Source organism: Pygocentrus nattereri, chromosome 13, assembly GCF_015220715.1.
Source record: "Pygocentrus nattereri isolate fPygNat1 chromosome 13, fPygNat1.pri, whole genome shotgun sequence".
Lineage (NCBI taxonomy): Eukaryota > Metazoa > Chordata > Actinopteri > Characiformes > Serrasalmidae > Pygocentrus > Pygocentrus nattereri.
The window spans coordinates 41,842,537-41,857,836 of record NC_051223.1 but is presented as its reverse complement, the minus strand read 5'-3'; the positions used below and the strand labels follow the sequence as shown (position 1 = coordinate 41,857,836).

Below are 15,300 nucleotides of genomic sequence, written 5' to 3'. Positions count from 1 at the left end.
TTTCTAATAAAGTGGCCACTGAGTGGAAGCACGTGGGTGGTGTTTCTAATAAAGTGGTCAGAGAGTGGGAGCACGTGGCTGGTGTTTCTAATAAAGTGGTCAGTGAGTGGGAGCACGTTGGTGGTGTTTCTAATAAAGTGGCCACTGAGTGGAAGCACGTGGGTGGTGTTTCTAATAAAGTGGCCACTGAGTGGAAGCACGTGGGTGGTGTTTCTAATAAAGTGGCCACTGAGTGGAAGCACATGGTTGGTGTTTCTAATAAAGTGGTCAGAGAGTGGGAGCACGTGGCTGGTGTTTCTAATAAAGTGGTCAGTGAGTGGGAGCACGTTGGTGGTGTTTCTAATAAAGTGGCCACTGAGTGGAAGCACGTGGGTGGTGTTTCTAATAAAGTGGCCACTGAGTGGAAGCACGTGGGTGGTGTTTCTAATAAAGTGGCCACTGAGTGGAAGCACATGGTTGGTGTTTCTAATAAAGTGGTCAGTGAGTGGAAGCACAAGGTAGGTGTTTCTAATAAAGTGGCCACTGAGTGGAAGCACATGGTTGGTGTTTCTAATAAAGTGGTCAGTGAGTGGGAGCACGTGGCTGGTGTTTCTAATAAAGTGGCCAGTGAGTGGGAGCACGTGGGTGGTGTTTCTAATAAAGTGGCCAGTGAGTGGGAGCACGTGGGTGGTGTTTCTAATAAAGTGGCCAGTGAGTGGGAGCACGTGGGTGGTGTTTCTAATAAGGTGGATGGAGATCTGATTTAGGCTCTCTATACATTTCGAGCCATATCGGAGCTTAAGGATTCAGCTTTGTGAGTCCTGCACTTCTACAGTATCTCACAGCAGCAGCTCTGGCGAAACCTTGTGGGAGGCAGAGGTTTTGGGGTTAAACACAAAGTGAAGCGAAGCACAATGTGAGTAATTGACGCTGAATGGGAGATGAAAGCCTCCCAGTTTTAGAGCACCGCAGATCGCTCAGCATCAGCTATGCAGATTACTAACAGAGCCCTGGAGATGGTCCGTGGAAACATATGCTAATCAGGTGTATAATATCATCATTTGCTTTAATGGTGAACAGAATAACCCTCTGACGAAACACTAATCCACGGACACGTGTGCTAATGAACCAGAGCCTTTGGACACTTGTACAGATTAGCAATTACTGCACAAATGAGCAATCACATCTAAAGAGAGATAGAATATAAATCCAGCATCTCAAGAAAGACTGATGGGCCACAGGTGTGAAGGAAACCCTCACAGACAAGAGCTGCTAAATAGTTCGTGATTTCTTTCCCATAAATGGGACACAGATTCAGTCATCAGTATTTGCAACAGTATTTAGACTTTAAATCAGATTTTAAAGCTTGGATGTGATAATATTTATACAGTAATAATATAATATAATATAATATAATATAATATTGGACAGATTATTCTTAACACTATTACTGAACCTTTTATTCTATTCAAGAGCCATTATTGAATATATCACTTCTAAACCTGGACATGATGTTCGTGGCAACATTAAGCTGGACGAAGACTAGAATTAGTGCTCAAACGAAGTGAAAACACTTCCCTCGCTGGCTGTTGGACACTGGAAGGCTATTGGTAAGTCTTGGTGGCAACCACTACGTTCACATTACAAGCCTCGTTACTCAAATCTGATTATTTTCCTCAGATCCGATCTCTGACTTGACTGTTCAGACTCGTTTAGGTCAGTGACTCTAATCGGTCATTAATGTGATGAACCGGCTCCTGAACTGACCCTCATGAGCTCCTCCTACTCAGTGACGTCACGTGACTGAATCACTGCATCATCAGCACAAACTAACGAGCAGAACGAGCTTCTCTGAGAAGATCATTAACTCTGATCGGCTCTCAGCTTCATTATTAGAGCCAGACGGAGGAGAAAAAGGCGAGATGAGCTGCTTTTCCACCGTTTACAGGCTTTAACGGCTGGTCGGCACCGTTGCCATGGGAACGCTGAATGATGGAGAAAAAGCACATGAATTCCGATCTGAGGGTCACATTAAGGTCACATGGCCCTGAATCGGATACGCATCCGATCTAGGACCACATATGAAAGCGGCTCAGGTCGGATTTGAAAAGATCAGATTTGCCCTGAAAACGTCAGATCTGAGTCACATCAGGACAAAAAAATCGGATTTGGGCGACTTCAGCCTGGGAATGTGAACGCAGCCGGTGTGAATTGCTCTGTCGGCTCCAGCTGGTCCTCATCTGCACTTTTTTGGGTAACCCAGGAAATTGAATTGATGTTGGGGGTTGGCTGTAAAAGAGGAGAAAATAAAGAACCGAAAGAAAACAGCGCAGTCAAGAGAACGTAGAGAAGATACTAGTCCTATTTTTCAATTCCAATCAATAGAACGCGAGGAAACATCCATTTTAACGATACGTCAAAGACGTCTGAGATATCTACTGAAGTTAGCATGCTCAGCCGCCAGCTCTGGCCTATCCTGTCTCGTAATACCACTTTGTACTCTAAGAGGCGATGGTGAGTCACTGTAGCATCAAGTCTGCTATTATTCCAACATGAGAGGATAAAGACGTTGCTCTGCCTGCTCCCACCAAGAAACGAAAGTAGAAGCAAAGCAAGAGAGTTAGCACGGGTGCTGCCTTCCCCCGCTGGAGACTGGAGCTCTTGGCGAGTAAAGGGATGAAGTTTGAGGCTGGACTCGCAACATTTCTTCTAGACTGGTAAGTAAACAGGGAAGGAGTGAAGACCGTGTGAAGTACGAGTTTGACAGGTTGCATCATCTTCCATATTTCTCTTTTACTCTTCAGATGTTACAAATAAACATGAACATGCTTTGATAAGATGATTTGTCATACATTTATGTGCAACTGTGCTTTTAAATAGCCTTTTTACCCACCCAGTGATGATAAGAGTGGTTCACTTCCACACCCCGATTTAGTTTGAACACTGAAATTTGAAGCTTATAATACATTCAAACAACGTATTCTTTACTTTGTACTGTATGTTGTAGTTGCACACCTCAAACCGCAGCATCTGCCATCCCAGCCCGAATAGATCACTAACAAAATCCTTTTTACAGACCAAACGATGGTAATAACAACTAGCTGGTCATGCAACCCCTAATATTTAATGACATTCACTACAGCAGTAAATTCTGCCCACAGCTTTTACATGAATACAGCAGATTCTCAGGTTCTGACCGATCCCTTCTTTTCTGGATGCTGCCTGCACCTCTCCCTTCACAGTGGAAACTCGGAGCAGTTTCAGAAAGAAGGTGTCGAAACAACGGCCATCACCCAACTCGGAAAACATCAAACAAACCACAGAAAATACACACAGCAAAGTGGTTCTATAGTGAAAGCAGCTTTGGGGAACCTACAGGACCTTCTAGGCCTCCAGAGCAGGCCTAACGATCTGTGAAGTACAGTGAGGGGAAACGAGTTTTCCACTTCATACACAACGTCTGTTAACTTTGTACTGTCTGCATGTGGACCACCTTAAAATCTAAGCTGGGGACCGAGGAGGAAGCTTGAGCAGGAGTTCTGAAGAGTTCTGGGCTTGCTTAGATCAAGGAAGCTGGAGCTCCCTGTCCCTCAGCAAGAGATAGCAGTCATGGAGGAGTGGGAAGAGATGGGAACGTGGTGGGATGCAAAGTTTTCAACACAGGAAATAAACAGAAATGTGTATTAACTTTATTAATTATTAACTTTAATATTTACTCTGTTAGCTTCATAGCTACTTTTCAGGTAATACTGTTAAAATGGAATATTTTTGCCATTCACAGTTATTATTTGCTATAATTTGTGGCTGAATATTTCTGAATCATTTAAGCTCTAGTGTCCTAACAGGGTGTGTGAGCTTCATTCATGCGGTTTGAATCGCGCTCCAGGCAAAGTCCGATTCCATCTCGCAGGATAATTCCTTTCCTTGCTCACTCTCCCGCCTGAAGGCACCTGCTGTAGGTAAACAGGCCGGCCTGTGGGTGAAGATGCCTGAGAGAGTGAGTCACCGACGCCGCATCTGCTTCCAATTATCCCTCGCTCCAGCCACTTTCAGACGCACCCGTAACAGCCTCCACCCGCATGGCCACGTCTGATTTACTCTCCCTTCAGCGCTGTGCAAACCATTAGGCTACTGTGTGGGCTGCCCACTCCGTAGACAAACACTGGCGGCAGAGTAAATCATCATCGCCGCCGTTAGGAAAACTCATAGCGTTATAGGAGAAGGAAAACACGATCCTTAACGAAGCCAGCAGACCAGATTTGTATTCCTGCTCATTTTGGACCATTTCTATCCGGCTGTTTGTCATGATCACACATATTCTCTCATCTCGAGGGTCTGTTCATACAGTCAAGCGGAAAAAGTCAGAGACCACCCATTAATATTCCACTCAGAATTGTCGTTAAATATATATTATTTGTTTTTCAGTGTCAGGAAAACATTACAGTAATGTGTAAAAGATTTAGGCACCAGAAAACATTGTATTTAAAAAGTGTTTATTTGCACAAGCATTATAACACATTAATAATAACACTATTACAATAAGTAGAGACTTTATTGGGTTCATTTAAACATTTCCAGACCCCTCCTGGAGAAAGACCTGTATTATTTATAGTTATCATCCAGTGCCTGGTGGGATTACATTTACATTTACTGCATTTGGCTGACGCTCGTATCCAGAGCGACTTACAGTTTGATCATTTTACACAGGCAGGACAAGGTGGTGTTAGGAGTCTTGCCCAAGGACTCTTATTGGTATAGTGTAGGGTGTTTAACCAGGTGGGGCACTGAACCCCAGACTACAGTGTAGAAGGCAGAGGTGTTACCCACTACACTATCCAACCACTATATACCCACTACACTATACCAACCACTATATACCCACTACACTATCCAACCACTATATACCCACTACACTACACCAACCAACCACTATATACCCACTACACTATACCAACCACTATATACCCACTACACTATACCAACCACTATATACCCACTACACTACACCAACCGCTATATACCCACTACACTACACCAACCAACCACTATATACCCACTACACTATACCAACCACTATATACCCACTACACTATCCAACCACTATATACCCACTACACTACACCAACCAACCACTATATACCCACTACACTATACCAACCAACCACTATATACCCACTACACTATACCAACCACTATATACCCACTACACTACACCAACCGCTATATACCCACTACACTACACCAACCACTATATACCCACTACACTACACCAACCAACCACTATATACCCACTACACTACACCAACCACTATATACCCACTACACTACACCAACCAACCACTATATACCCACTACACTACACCAACCACTATATACCCACTACACTACACCAACCAACCACTATATACCAACTACACTACACCAACCACTATATACCCACTACACTACACCAACCAACCACTATATACCCACTACACTACACCAACCACTATATACCCACTACACTAACCAACCAACCACTATATACCCACTACACTACACCAACCAACCACTATATACCCACTACACCAACCAACCACTATATAAACACTACACTACACCGACCGCTATATACCCACTACACTATCCAACCACTATATACCCACTACACTATACCAACCACTATATACCCACTACACTATCCAACCACTATATACCCACTACACTATACCAACCACTATATACCCACTACACTATACCAACCACTATATACCCACTACACTACACCAACCGCTATATACCCACTACACTACACCAACCAACCACTATATACCCACTACACTATACCAACCACTATATACCCACTACACTATCCAACCACTATATACCCACTACACTACACCAACCAACCACTATATACCCACTACACTATACCAACCAACCACTATATACCCACTACACTATACCAACCACTATATACCCACTACACTACACCAACCGCTATATACCCACTACACAACACCAACCACTATATACCCACTACACTACACCAACCAACCACTATATACCCACTACACTACACCAACCACTATATACCCACTACACTACACCAACCAACCACTATATACCCACTACACTACACCAACCACTATATACCCACTACACTACACCAACCAACCACTATATACCAACTACACTACACCAACCACTATATACCCACTACACTACACCAACCAACCACTATATACCCACTACACTACACCAACCACTATATACCCACTACACTAACCAACCAACCACTATATACCCACTACACTACACCAACCAACCACTATATACCCACTACACCAACCAACCACTATATAAACACTACACTACACCGACCGCTATATACCCACTACACTATACCAACCAACCACTATATACCCACTACACTACACCGACCGCTATATACCCACTACACTAACCAACCACTATATACCCACTACACTACACCAACCAACCACTATATACCCACTACACTACACCGACCGCTATATACCCACTACACTAACCAACCACTATATACCCACTACACTACACCAACCAACCACTATATACCCACTACACTACACCGACCGCTATACACCCACTACGCTAACCAACCGCTATATACCCACTACACTACACCAACCAACCACTATATACCCACTACACTACACCGACCGCTATACACCCACTACGCTAACCAACCACTATATACACACTACACTACACCAACCACTATACACCCACTACGCTAACCAACCACTATATACCCACTACACTACACCAACCACTATATACCCACTACACTACACCAACCACTATATACCCACTACACTACACCAACCACTATATACCCACTACACTACACCAACACCAACCACTATATACCCACTACACTACACCAACCAACCACTATATACCCACTACACTACACCAACCACTATATACCCACTACACTACACCAACCACTATATACCCACTACACTACACCAACCACTATATACCCACTACACTACACCAACCACTATACACCCACTACGCTAACCAACCACTATATACCCACTACACTACACCAACCACTATACACCCACTACACTACACCAACCACTATATACCCACTACACTACACCAACCACTATACACCCACTACACTACACCAACCACTATACACCCACTACGCTAACCAACCACTATATACCCACTACACTACACCAACCACTATATACCCACTACACTACACCAACCACTATATACCCACTACACTACACCAACCACTATATACCCACTACACTACACCAACACCAACCACTATATACCCACTACACTACACCAACCAACCACTATATACCCACTACACTACACCAACCACTATATACCCACTACACTACACCAACCACTATATACCCACTACACTACACCAACCACTATATACCCACTACACTACACCAACCACTATATACCCACTACACTACACCAACCAACCACTATATACCCACTACACTACACCAACCACTATATACCCACTACACTAACCAACCAACCACTATATACCCACTACACTACACCAACCAACCACTATATACCCACTACACCAACCAACCACTATATAAACACTACACTACACCGACCGCTATATACCCACTACACTATACCAACCAACCACTATATACCCACTACACTACACCGACCGCTATATACCCACTACACTAACCAACCACTATATACCCACTACACTACACCAACCAACCACTATATACCCACTACACTACACCGACCGCTATATACCCACTACACTAACCAACCACTATATACCCACTACACTACACCAACCAACCACTATATACCCACTACACTACACCGACCGCTATACACCCACTACGCTAACCAACCGCTATATACCCACTACACTACACCAACCAACCACTATATACCCACTACACTACACCGACCGCTATACACCCACTACGCTAACCAACCACTATATACACACTACACTACACCAACCACTATACACCCACTACGCTAACCAACCACTATATACCCACTACACTACACCAACCACTATATACCCACTACACTACACCAACCACTATATACCCACTACACTACACCAACCACTATATACCCACTACACTACACCAACACCAACCACTATATACCCACTACACTACACCAACCAACCACTATATACCCACTACACTACACCAACCACTATATACCCACTACACTACACCAACCACTATATACCCACTACACTACACCAACCACTATATACCCACTACACTACACCAACCACTATACACCCACTACGCTAACCAACCACTATACACCCACTACACTACACCAACCACTATACACCCACTACACTACACCAACCACTACATACCCACTACACTACACCAACCACTACATACCCACTACACTACACCAACCACTATACACCCACTACGCTAACCAACCACTATATACCCACTACGCTAACCAACCACCATATACCCACTACACTAACCAACCACTATATACCCACTACACTACACCAACCAACCACTATATACCCACTACACTACACCAACCAACCACTATATACCCACTACACTACACCAACCACTATATACCCACTACACTAACCAACCACTATATACCCACTACACTAACCAACCACTATATACCCACTACACTAACCAACCACTATATACCCACTACACTAACCAACCGCTATATACCCACTACACTACACCAACCAACCACTATATACCCACTACACTACACCGACCGCTATATACCCACTACACTACACCAACCAACCACTATATACCCACTACACTACACTACACCAACCACTATATACCCACTACACTACACCAACCACTATATACCCACTACACTACACCAACCACTATATACCCACTACACTACACCAACCACTATATACCCACTACACTACACCAACCACTATACACCCACTACACTACACCAACCACTATACACCCACTATGCTAACCAACCACTATATACCCACTACGCTAACCAACCACTATATACCCACTACACTACACCAACCACTATATACCCACTACACTACACCAACCACTATACACCCACTACACTACACCAACCACTATATACCCACTACGCTAACCAACCACTATATACCCACTACACTACACCAACCAACCACTATATACCCACTACACTACACCAACCAACCACTATATACCCACTACACTACACCAACCAACCACTATATACCCACTACACTACACCAACCAACCACTATATACCCACTACACTACACCAACCAACCACTATATACCCACTACACCACACCAACCACTATATACCCACTACACTACACCAACCACTATATACCCACTACACTACACCAACCACTATATACCCACTACACTACACCAACCACTATATACCCACTACACTACACCAACCACTATATACCCACTACACTACACCAACCACTATATACCCACTACACTACACCAACCACTATACACCCACTACGCTAACCAACCACTATATACCCACTACACTAACCAACCACTATATACCCACTACACTAACCAACCACTATATACCCACTACACTAACCAACCGCTATATACCCACTACACTACACCAACAGCTATATACCCACTACACTATACCAACCACTATATACCCACTACACTACACCAACCACTATATACCCACTACACTACACCAACCAATATATACCCACTACACTACACCAACCACTATATACCCACTACACTAACCAACCACTATATACCCACTACACTAACCAACCGCTATATACCCACTACACTACACCAACCGCTATATACCCACTACACTATACCAACCACTATATACCCACTACACTACACCAACCACTATATACCCACTACACTATACCAACCACTATATACCCACTACACTACACCAACCACTATATACCCACTACACTAACCAACCGCTATATACCCACTACACTACACCAACCAACCACTATATACCCACTACACTAACCAACCACAGATTATTTCTGTATTAATTTTTTAATAATAACTGGAACTCAACACGTCAGTCACTGGGCTGAGACGTCCAGAAGGAAAATGAAACCAAATTTTGTTCTTTAAACTATCTTACAGGATAAATGACCGATTTCAGAATTATTCCTATTCATTTTTACTGCAATAACACTATTACTGCACACATAAAATTGGCTGCCTAGCACTTTAACAGGTCTGTGAATTTAACAGAAAACTACACAGGAGCCTCAACAACTAAATCTACAATCTGTGTGTGTTCACTGAGTTCATTCATTCCAGCTTCCACTCTTTACAGCAGACTCACTTCCAGCTCCTCAGAGAACCTGCAGACGCGCCACCAAAGCTCAGTCTGAGAAGCTGGTTGATGATCAAACCCACTGAGTGGTGTTGCGGTCTGGACTCTGGGGCAGTCAGTCCATCATCCAGCTTCTTTGTTTGATGTGTCCGTCTCCTTTTCTCAGTGAGGTTCTTCTTGATCAGCTACACGTCCTTTCAGACCCACAGCGCTGAGTGGTCTTCTCACAGTGGAAGGATGGACAGAAACACCTGTGGATGTTTTCAGATCTGAAGCAGCTTGATCTTCTCCTCTCTCTCAGAGATCAAAGCTTTCAGCGCTGTTTATCTGATGGGGGCAGTGTTAGTGGGCTAAGAGGTCTTGTGTGGTTGTTGACATGAACAACTTGTACATAATGACTGTTTTGACTGGAAATTTAAACGAATGAAGTGTTTTTGTAGTTGCTATTCTTTGGGATCAGTATGTGAAAGTAAAGAGCACTAATGGAGAGCAGTCTGATCTCAGCCCTGCACTCCAGTGTTTTGTGAATACAGACCCGTTGCTCCCACCCAGCCTATGGAATCGCATGTACTGGGATGTGACGAGCAAAAAAAACTGACCCTAAATCAGCACTAGGACCACTAAACTTGATTGATGTGGTCTCACGCCTGCTTTAAGCACCCCTGGCTTTGTTAATGAAACTGTGAAGCCTGTCAAACTTGAAGTGGACAAGCCACAGCAAAACATGCACGAATGGAGAGAATAAGAGTACATCCAGAGTGGCTGATCCAGAGGAAAGATGAGCCCACATCACTCAGAAGTGCTCTTTTTCTTCTTTAATCCATCAGAGACCAAACCAAACCCTGGCAGCTTTGCTGAAAAACAGCGAAACCCACAGAAAGTCCATCTCTCGCGAAGTGAACAAAGCTCAGAGGCTCACAGCTTCACCAAAAGCTCTGATCCGCGACTCCACAGAGTTTGCATATTGTTGGTGTCACTTTAAAACAATGCTCGCTTTTTTTTCAACATGCAGAATGAAAAATGTACTTTGCTGTTCTGGCTGAGCTGTGACAAAACTGCAGGATGTCTGGAGTTTGTTTTCCAGCTTTCAAAGCTCTGTCAGAACATCTTCTGGCAACACAAAACACCAAACACTTTGAAAGTGCAGATATTTCTCAATTTACGATCATTTCCAATAAAACTGTAAATCAAAGCCAATATATTTGCTAAACTACACAACATATGATTGTTTTCTCAGACACAAACAAATCCTGGGCTAAATTGCAGTATAAACGGTGATTCTGCAGTAAAAATCCTTTTAGTCCGTGAGCTGCCGTCATCTGTTATTTCCCAAACTAAAATATCTCTCTTATTAAAAGACATCAAAGAAGGATTTTTTTCTATAATCAAAGGTCCAAAACACTATTTCATACTTGGTCAGCACCTAATCCTCACCCATACCGTGGACCTAATCCTCACCCACACCCTGGACCTAATCCTCACCCATACCCTGGACCTAATCCTCACCCATACCCTGGACCTAATCCTCACCCATACCCTGGACCTAATCCTCACCCATACCCTGGACCTAATCCTAACCCACACCCTGGACCTAATCCTCACCCATACCCTGGACCTAATCCTCACCCATACCCTGGACCTAATCCTCACCCATACCCTGGACCTAATCCTAACCCTGACCTTAATCTCAACCCAAAACCTAATCCTCACCCATACCCTGGACCTAATCCTCACCCATACCCTGGACCTAATCCTCACCCACACCCTGGTCCTAATCCTAACCCTGACCTTAATCTCAACCCAAAACCTAATCCTCACCCACACCTTGGCCCTAATCCTAAGCCTCATATGTCTGTCATGTTACTGAAAGTCTGTTCGGTGATTGTTTCGTTTAGAAACGTCTCTCAGAATGAAGCGTCACTGAAAATCACGATGAATCTGGAATTCCTCGACTCGCGACTCCACTCTAACCAGTTACACAGCGTCAGAGGGACGAATACAAGGACACAGCAAAAAAACGAAAGCATCCTAAATGTCATTCACCCACTGAGTAGACCTGACGCAGACCACAGGGACATGACCACTGAGGTAAAGACACACTAGCATTACAGAGCATTAGTGCAGGTTTCATCCACTGCCACTGGATTTGGATGGTAATCCACTGGAATCGCTAAATACATGTTTAATTAATCCAGCCAACTTGATAATGAAGCTCACAGCAGCAATGCAGACAGTACAGTAGTCCGCAGTGGAGAGTCACTGGGGTGGAGTGGAAGACGGAACTCCTGAGCAACGTTCTGAGAAAGCCTCTCATGTACACTCTTAAAAAAGATGGTTTTAGTAAAGGGAATGGCTGCATTTAGAGCCACGAGTTCTATGTAGAACCTTTTGCACGCTTTTATGGTTCTTTGCATGGTGGCATGGTTCTTCAGATTGATGGAGAATGTGTTGTACTTGGTTCTATACAGGACCTTTTGAAAATGGTTCTGTAGAGCACCAAAACGTGACAGTGAAAGCTCGACATTGAACAATAGAAGAACTACTCACCAAACTAAATGGGCTGTAAGAAGCCGACTGAAAAGCTGCTCAGTGGAGACGACAGTTTGGGAATTTAGTGTAAGGAGCTGGAGAACGAACTGCCGGCTGAGCAGCGAGTGGGCGGAGCTCGTTACTCTGACGTAGCAACGAGCTGCTCGTTAAGGAGCTATAATTAGGAGGAAGGAGCTGAACATTAAAACATATTAAAGCCGCGTTCACGGCCAGTTTATTCATTTCTTACTGTATTTATTTACCTGCTGTATTAAAGCAGTAGAGCACTCGAGGAGGGAGTTATCACCAGTAACATCACGGCTGGGATGATCTACGGACACCAGATCACAGCCGGGATGAAGTTTGTGACATTACATTTCTGTGAGGGAGCTTTTTGAAAATGTTCTTCAGAGTGGACACTGTCAAAAACCCCTTTTCAGTGTTTTTGTCTGTATTCTGATCTACTGTTCCTGCGCCGACCGATTGTTTGTACTCTCGACTTTCCCATCCATCTGCCCCCTTTTTGGACTTTGGACTATCTTTGTGATTGGTTTATTTCTGACTTTCACCTGTTTTACAAGTTTAATTGTGAATTTTGGACAAACTAGTAAACTTCACACATCTGAGTAAGTCTGACATGTTACAGATAAGCTTTTATTTTCTGGCAGAATTGGACTTTGAATCTTAGAGGTTCTAAAAGTAAATGCAAAAAATAATTAGCAGCTAAACACCTTTACAGAAAAGTGGCATATTTCACATACGAAGTGTGAAAAAACATGAATTTACACATAATTCTACACGTTTTCACATGTAATCAGACATTTTTTCATATTTAACATGATTTTTAGCATGTGAAGTGTGCAGGGAGCACATGGTTATTCCCAATGTGAAATTCTGTAAGGACTAAAATGCAACACCTTTCCTCACTAATACACTAGATATACAAACTTTCAGGAAAGTTGCAAACCCATGAAAATGTTACTCGACTTACATGGAACTGAATAAGTGGAATGAGACACGGCTTACATCTACGACCATGTTCATCAGCTATTCCTATTAAAGCACTGAAAGGAAGAAAACTGACTCTGAAAGATGAAATATAGTGAAATAAGTACCACAGCGAGTTCATGCAGCGATGACTGTATTCACAGTTTTACAGGACGACTGAGGCTCTCATTCAAATCAGCCACTGACTTTTAAACTCGGATACAGTTGATTGACTGTCGGACTGAAACAGGAACCATCCCCAGCGGCTCCCCACAAACTTAAAGACATCTATTAAGGTTTTACAGGGAAGCTGTTGAAGGACTAGAGGCCTTTAAACTGCAAACTTTTACATCCTTCTTTTGTCATGGATTTGATTAACTATATGAGGCAAATAAATGTCCATGACAGCTTGTGATGTTAGACTGACCAGGTCTGAGTTCGGTAAAAAAAAGTTCAAAGATTTTTTAACCGATTACTGTTCGAATTAGTGCAGCAGATAATATTATAGAACACAATGAACTGAATAGTACAGAAGAAATGCATAAACAACAAGTAACTCCACAAAGAGGAGACTCGGAAAAGATGAGCTACAGTTTCAGATTAAAGGAGAATCTGTAATGAAATTTGTCGGGACTGGACCTGTCAGACCGTAAAACTACACACTGCAGATTCATACTGGATTAAAATCTCTCCACAATTATTACAGTCAGACTGTAAAACTACACACTGCAGATTCATATTGGATTAAAATCACTCCACAATTATTACAGTCAGACTGTAAAACTACAAACTGCAGATTCATACTGGATTAAAATCACTCCACAATTATTACCGTCAGACTGTAAAACTACACACACTGCAGATTCATATTGGATTAAAATCACTCCACAATTATTACAGTCAGACTGTAAATCTACACGCACTGCAGATTCATACTGGATTAAAATCGCTCCACAATTATTACAGTCAGACTGTAAAACTACACACTGCAGATTCATACTGGATTAAAATCACTCCACAATTATTACCGTCAGACCGTAAAACTACACACTGCAGATTCATACTGGATTACAATCACTCCACAATTATTACAGTCAGACTGTAAAACTACACACTGCAGATTCATACTGGATTAAAATCACTCCACAATCATTACAGTCAGACTGTAAAACTACACACTGCAGATTCATACTGGATTAAAATCACTCCACAATTATTACAGTCAGACTGTAAAACTACACACTGCAGATTCATACTGGATTAAAATCACTCCACAATTATTACAGTCAGACTGTAAAACTACACACTGCAGATTCATACTGGATTAAAATCACTCCACAATTATTACAGTCAGACTGTAAAACTACACACTGCAGATTCACACTGGATTAAAATCACTCCACAATTATTACAGTCAGACTGTAAAACTACACACTGCAGATTCATACTGGATTAAAA

General features: G+C 42.9%; 1 protein-coding gene across 2 annotated transcripts in view; it reads right to left on the bottom strand.

The window, feature by feature from the left end:
* The window catches only part of cpxm2 (carboxypeptidase X (M14 family), member 2), a 123,283-nt gene that overhangs the window by 106,746 nt on the left and 1,237 nt on the right, over positions 1 to 15,300 (bottom strand). The gene's annotated exons all lie outside the window — the stretch shown is intronic.